Source organism: Hipposideros armiger, unplaced genomic scaffold (genome assembly GCF_001890085.2).
Source record: "Hipposideros armiger isolate ML-2016 unplaced genomic scaffold, ASM189008v1 scaffold_137, whole genome shotgun sequence".
NCBI lineage: Eukaryota > Metazoa > Chordata > Mammalia > Chiroptera > Hipposideridae > Hipposideros > Hipposideros armiger.
The window spans coordinates 1,252,003-1,259,353 of record NW_017731487.1 but is presented as its reverse complement, the minus strand read 5'-3'; the positions used below and the strand labels follow the sequence as shown (position 1 = coordinate 1,259,353).

At 47.4% G+C, this 7,351-nt stretch overlaps 1 non-coding gene across 1 annotated transcript; it reads right to left on the bottom strand.

The window, feature by feature from the left end:
- Positions 1-5,187: 5,187 nt before the first annotated feature.
- TRNAV-GAC (transfer RNA valine (anticodon GAC)) lies at positions 5,188-5,261 on the bottom strand. The gene has a single exon. It is a non-coding gene; the product is annotated as a tRNA-Val (tRNA).
- Positions 5,262-7,351: the final 2,090 nt, after the last annotated feature.

Genomic DNA, 7,351 nt, shown 5'->3' with positions numbered 1-7,351 from the left:
CAGAAGGACAGTCCAGCGTTTTCCATTATGGCAGCCGTGTTCCAAGACAGCAAACCTTAAGGAGCCCGTCAAGTCTCTGCTTGTGTTATGTTTGCTGATATCCCGTTGGCCAAAGAAAGTCACATGACTGACGCCATTGGAGACTATCCAAGTTTGCATATCAGGAGGTGGGGTTCACTGTGGGCATTAAGACAACCACCCACCACATACAGTGTTTATTTTTTGGACTATAACAAAGGCCTACGTGCCTCTACATATTTGGGTCTAGTAGCTGCTTCATCACTCACATTTCCCCATAAGCTCTGTAATAACCGCCTCTCAGATGCCTCCTGGCTCTGAAGACACAGGAATTCGACTGCCGAGGAGAAGGATGCTGAACAGCATATTAACTCATTGAGTTTGGCTTAGCTATGGGAGGAAATCCTAAAATACATATTTTCTCTCCACACAACCCCAATCCCTTCTTCTAAACACATTGCTGTCCAGCTTTAGTAGTGCCTGTGGTGACGCCTTGCTACCAAGGACCCTCTGACCTGCTGCCATATCCCCTCATGCACCTCTCCTCACCCCTCCTCCAGACAGACAGACATTGTTCCCAGGGCTAAACCGCATAAAGCCATCCGGTGATCAACCAACTCTCTCCCTCTCTCCTTCTAACCTCCAGCTCTGTCCTTTGTAACTTTTAGCATCCTTATTACAGATAAAGGTTATAATAAAGTGGAATGCTTAAACATCCTTCATTCCCAAGTGGGGTTGAGTTTATGTGCTATTCAGGAAGCCCTGGGCCTTTCGGTGATGAACAGAACAGAGGACACTTATGAGCAACTGCGGAGTAGTTAAAATGACTGATGGAGAAGTATGGGGCTGTGTTTCAGCCTCCAGTCAGGTCACTGAGGAGAGAGGGAGGGGTAATTAAGATGGCTGGGTAGTGCTTCTTGCAGAGAGCAAGTCTCTGCAGGCTGCAAGCAAGTCAGCAGGGGTGGGGGTCAGGGAAGGGAATGAGGTGATTTGGAGATGGCTCATTAACATGAAAATGGAGGAAGGGGCGAGACACTAAACAGAGTGGAAGGAGGAAGCCGGTCAAGTGTTGCCACGTCTCCCTAAGGTTATAGCATCCAGGGAGCGATCTGCAGTCCTTGTGCTCACACAGCAAGGCAGAGTGAGGATCCGAGTTCCTCTTTTCCAGCTCCTCATGCTGCTGAAAGACCTTTTCTGCTAATTGAGAAGGGAAAATGAATGTCAGTTCAGTATCGATTCCATCTTAAATTCACCTTTTACTAATGGCCCCGGTTGCAATTAGTGTTTCTGTCCCCAAAGTTTCAAGCTAAGCCAACTCTCCCTCGAGGAGTAACACCGATGCCGTCTTCCGTCCAGGTCCCAGCGACTTCCCCCCACACCTGGCTGAGTCAGAGAGAGATGGGAGGCTGGGATGACCAGAGATGAACTTTGCTTCGGCCTGCCCATGACCGTTACGTGCCTCCGTGTGTCTCTAGCTGGATGGGCTGAAGTGTGGACTAGAGCGAAGCGGGGGTCGCTTCCTTCTCAAGAGGTATAATAACTAGCGACTTTTGGCCTTGCCTACAAAATGGCCTCCATTTGTGGGCCACATGGCATCCGTGTCAGAATCACCCGGGTGTGTTGTTGACAGTCCTTTTTTGGACCCCATCCTACACTTTTGAACCCCATATTCCGCTGGAGCACAGGAAGCTGCATTTTTCAGCACGCTCCGGAAGCCATGCTTCCTCATACCCCGTGTCTGAGAACCACCGATGGGAGGCATGTCCTCTCACTGAGCGTTCTCTCCCAGTCGGCTTCATCCTCCTCACTCAGATCCCTGGGCAGCTTTGCGACACCGCAGGGCGCAGCACGCAGTCAGCTCTTCTCCCTGAACAGTCTGGCATTCCCCCACTTTCCCGTCTACCAGGGTGGGTTCCTTGCCCCTCACTCTATCCTTGCCGGTGGGAATAAAGATTTCAGCCATCGTGTCCTGACTGCTTGGGGAGGTGGGAGTGAGGAATCTGGGAGCAGTTTAGTCATGGGCTACTGACCTATCCGGGATCTTCCCGTGAGATAATTACATGAAGTAATCATGAATACCGCGCTCACAGCAGAAACACTAACAGCCTACCTTACGTGGGCTGTATCTATACATCTCTGTAGCTCAGACCTGTGTCCTGACAACCGTCCTGTGTCTGTAGGCACATCCTCTGCCCCCACTGGACTGCTCATTGTTTGGGGACAGCTAGATCTATCTATCCATCCATTCACCTATCATCTATGTATCTAATCATCTCTTGAGATTTTAAGGAATTGATTTATGTGATGGTGGGGCTGGCCAGTCCCAAATCTGTAGGGCAAGCAGAGATGCAGGAGAGAGGTGATGTTGTAGCCTTGAGCCTGAAGGCTGAAAACCAGGTAGAATTTCTCTGTTGCAGTTTGGAGGCAGAATTCCTTCTTCTTTGCGAAACCTCAGTCTTTGGTTTTAAGTTCTTCAACTGATTGGGCGAGGCCCACCCACATTATGGACGGTGGATCTGTTTTACTCAATGTCTCTGGTTTAAATGTGAATCTTATCTAACACACACCTCAGCTGCAGCATCGAGACTGGCATTTGGCCAGTCGACTGGGCACCATCATCTAGCTAAACTGACACATAAAATTAATCATCACAGCTGGTTTGTTTTTAATCAAGTTTTAAATTTTTTTTTTTTATCTCCAGGGCCTTCCAATCCCTGGATAGAACAAAAATGGCTAAATATATAGGAAAGAGTTGAAAACGAAATCCAAAACAGGAATCTACCTGCTGTCCAAACTCTGGTCAGAGTCGGAGAAAAGAACCCCAAAGACTGGTGGTCCTTGTGGTTCGGGGGATAGTGTGTGTGTGTGTGTGTGTGTGTGTGTGTGTGTGTGTGTGTGTGTGTGTGTGTGTGTGTGTGTGTGTGTGTGTGTGTGATGGGAGAGGGGCACATAATCATTGGCACCTGGCATTTCCAGGAAGCCAGAGAGTATCTGCATCTCATTCCGATGCAGAGCAGCAGCGTTTTCTCTCCTTTGGGGCCAGAAGTGCTGATGTGTGCAGGCTTCCTGGAGAAGCAAGCAAAAGGCTGGGTGGCTGGCCATTTTGAGGACCTGACGCCCTTGGCCCTAGTAGCTCTTTGTACTGAGTGCTTTGAGAGCTTAGCACTTGTGTTTTCTGAAAGCCGAGTGAGTGTCAGTGAATTCAGTGAAGGTATATACTTTTGAGTGTGTGCCTCATGGAACTGCACTTAGCAATTTGCCACCTCCTCCAATTAAACTCTTTATCTCTTGGTGGGAAGGCGATGGCTGGAAAAGGCTCATATGATTGCAGGCAGAATCCCTGTGCTTTTTCTTCTTTGAAATTGTGTTCAATTGTCTGAGCTGCAGGTCTGGATGCAAAATAAATCAGACTTTCTAAAAAGCCTTATTATTGTTTTTGTTTTTTCTTGCTATATGATAGCTGTGTATTGAGGGCAAAGCTGTCTGACGTTTATATAAAAGCACACATGTGTGGTGTGCCATGACAGATAGGAAACGTGTGCGCCTGCTGTTCTGGGGCTGTGTGAGACCATGGGCTTCTCTTTCCTCATTAATCCCTTTTCTTTTGGTTGACATTTCTTCGGATCATTCATTTTCTTCTTAGGAAAGTGAGTAAGCAAACAGAAGAAAGTAAGAACTAACATCTATCATTAAGTGCTATCAAGCCCTTCACTTTTGCTTTCGTTCAATTCTCCCAACTGTGACATGGTTCCCACCAAGTACCAACGTCCCCAATTTATAGATGAGAAAACTGAGCATCGGAGAGAAGGAATTCCTGGCCTGAGACTCACCTGTATGACCTCATGCTTCTTGAAAGCTAAAGCTGCATTCCAGTTTCATTAAGAAAAAATCGCATAACTCAAGAAAAAGATGTTGTCTCAGTGGAGCACGTTGTACTGTAGGTCAGGGTCGAGTTAGCTGTAGCCTAATGTCATGATGACCTCTTTCTTCCTGCCCAGATACCTGGGTACTCCTTGCTTGCAGCGTTCTGAGGTTGCTGGGTGGGTTGTATCAGGACAAAGAATGGCCTGCCTTCTCTGGCTCACTAGAGCCCCGGATGTTATTCACTGCACAGAGTGTGCAACAAAATAACAAGAATTTATTTAGCCTGGTGTGCAAACACAAAGCCTGACAGTATTGCTCAGGTAGGGTCCTCAACTAACGGCCTCACTTGCTCAGAGGCCATTCCCCTGGGGAAACAGGCTTCACAAACATGATGTTCTTTCCCCTCACCGCATTACAGAAAATTTGGAATGCATAAAAAAAAATAATAACATTGCCCATAATTACATCATCCAAACTACTGTCAACATCTTGAGGCTACTGCCAGTGGTGGCTGGTACCAGCTTGGGAAAGCCAACTGACCTCCATGTTTAAAGACGTAGTGATGTCACATTGGCAGCTCAAAACTGGCCAAGATGGGAGTATTTATATCACAGTAATCGGCACACGTTGCAAGGCAGGGCTTTATTTATTTTGTTTGTTGAGCATTTATCAGTACTCACTTGGTTACTGTCTTCCAGTCTTATTTTTTTCCCTATGTTGTAAGCATAGCGTAACTATTTTTTTTTTCTATTTAACATAACAACACAACCAGGTCCTCCTCGTATAAAAATGAAAAACCTTATAAGCCTCACTTTCTCACAGAAGCAAAATTCTTTACTGAATAGAATGTACCATAAATTGTTTCATGGCTCAAACTACTGGGGATGTAGTATGTTGCTTTCAATTATTAGACGCTGTGCTTCAGTGAGCACACAAGGGCGTAAGTGTCAGGTCCCACAGACAGACTTACAGGGTAAGCTGACATGAAATCCTCTGCCGCCTGATGGGTGGTGCCTTGTGTTTCCCCTAAGCAGGAAGCTTAGGACTCAGAGTTTTCAGCTTTCTCTCTCCTCTCCTTCCCCGTTAGCTCCTGAGTTTCCTTAAGTCAGTGACTTGTATTTTGCTTTGTCTCTTTGGTACCCAGTGCAGTGCTTGGCTTCTAGAAAATGCTCAATAAATGGTTTTTAAAATTTTTTTATTATCATTTTAAAAATTTTATTGGGGAACGGCAATGGTCATTGGTTACACATTGCTTTCATGCTACAATGGCATAGCTGACTGTTTTAGGGAGAGCACAGCTCATAGTGGCCCATGTCGGGATCGAACTGGCAACCTTGGTGTTGTCAGCACCATGCTCTAACCAACTGAGCTAACCGGCCACCCCAATAAATGGTTATTAATCCAACTACTACCTCATTTATTCCTAAAAGGTGTACTGATGTTCAACACTACCTGCATTTTCACCAAACCCTAGACGACATTGGAAAGCTTACTAAAGTCAACAAAAAAGGCAATCTATGTTAGGAAAAATATTACCTTGTTATTGTGCTAGTTTGCAAAGCAGAAGTGTTGTAAATGGAGAGTACAGGAAGCTACAGTGGCCCCAGGTGTCCTCTTACATGCTTAGAAAAAGTTGGAGGTCTTGTAACATTGAAGAAAGCGAACTGCGACCCATCCCAACTCCTTCAGGAAGAGTTCCCTTATTACTTCAGTATTCATTAGCCCCCTTTCCCCTCTGATCTTTAAAAGTATCTTTAGTTAGAATTATATACAGTCTCTAGAAAGCCTTGTTTTAAAATATGGGTTTTATTATTATTATTTAGATATGACAAGGCCCATATCAGGAGGTGACTAATATATTCACCTATCCCAAGAGGAATGGTGCACCAGCCCATGGCTATACCGTGGGGGCCACGGGGAGAAGCACCCAGCTGGTCAGGAGTAAGAGGGAGAGCGGGACATTGTGGGCAACAGCCTTCATTGTAGTTTCCGTGGGGGAAAAACAGGTGAGGCAGGTGAGCAGGCTTTGGATTGGCTAGCCTAAATGGTTTCAGCTGGCTCTGGGGCGTAGGGTCTGTCCCTAGTTGTCTGGCACCTGGCCTTGGGGCAATTAGGGCAGGTGGATGGTGGCCCGGAATTTGAAGCCCTGATAAAGGTGATAGTGGGGATGTGGGCTCTGATTTTGTTGGTTTACGCTGAAAACAAAGGAGGCGGTTGGGGTTATGGGTTCTGCACTGGGTGGTTTGCCTGTGAAAGTTGAGCTCACTAGAGTCGTTGACTCTCTCTGCAAACCCTGGCTAGTGGCAGTTTCTCCATGGTTAATAGGACTCCAAGATATCCAAGCACCAGAATACTGAAATGAAAGGACACGGCTGCTGCATGCCTGGAGTAGAAGGAATTGTATTAGGAAGCGCTTGAGGGGTGACAAATGGGAACTAAGAATGTGTCCTCACGTGGCATTTACTGTCTAGCTTACGGGGCCTGGTTTGGCCAGGCCAGGGCAGTCCCCATTGTAAAACGGCAAGTGCATTCAAGCGCATTCCAGATCAGGCGTGATACCTCGGGAACTTAGCCTCCGGGGGTGTGAGGGATGGATGGATGCACGGACTGCTTGTCCAGCCTGTAGGCCTTGGTTGTGGGTTATCAGGGAACAGAAAGAAAAGGGTTCTTTCCCTGTGCACAGAACTCTCAGCACATGGCCTCCTGCCCTCCTAAAAGTACAAATTTCTCCTCAGAGAGAGAGAATCACGAGGACCTGCCCGGTCCCTCATCTCATCCAAGTCACGACATGCCCTGTACTTATTCATTCATTCTTTCAGACCTGTAATTTGTTGCTAGTTGGTGAGTGCAGGAGATACAGATGGGAATAAGATATGCCCCTTGCGTCAAAGGCTCCCCATCTAGTCAGCCACAGGGACAAGTGAATGGACCAGGGAGTCAGGGCGATGGACAAACTCTGGGCTGCAGGGCTGTTGATCCCTAGCGAGGCACTGAGACTCTCCTTTGCAACGTCATTGCCTTGGTCTCCTGGCCTCACTGTGCATGGCTCTTTGACTTCTCCATCTGTGGATCTCTGTTGACCCTAAGCTCAGTGCTGAATGGCATGAGAATTCTCTGGTTTTCCATCAGAGATGAGGTCTGCTCACCCAAGGCCCACTTCACAGTCAGGGGTGGAACCTGATCTGCATGGGAGACTTTGTCCTGATCATGTTTCCCTTCTGCGCATGTGTGTCAAGGTCCACAGGCTCCGCTGAGTTAAACATGCGTATCTGTTTTCACTCACTGTGCCTTCAGACGGAGGCTGAAAGAGCCATGTGGAGACAGGACACTGGCCTGGAGCCACAGCCATGATGTGCCTGTCTCCTGGTGGGTCCTTAGGCCAGCAGAGCATGTGGTCCCTTCACCTGGCTCTGGCCCCCCCCACACACACACACTTACTTTACTCACCCGCCTTCCAGTCCTCTGGGCT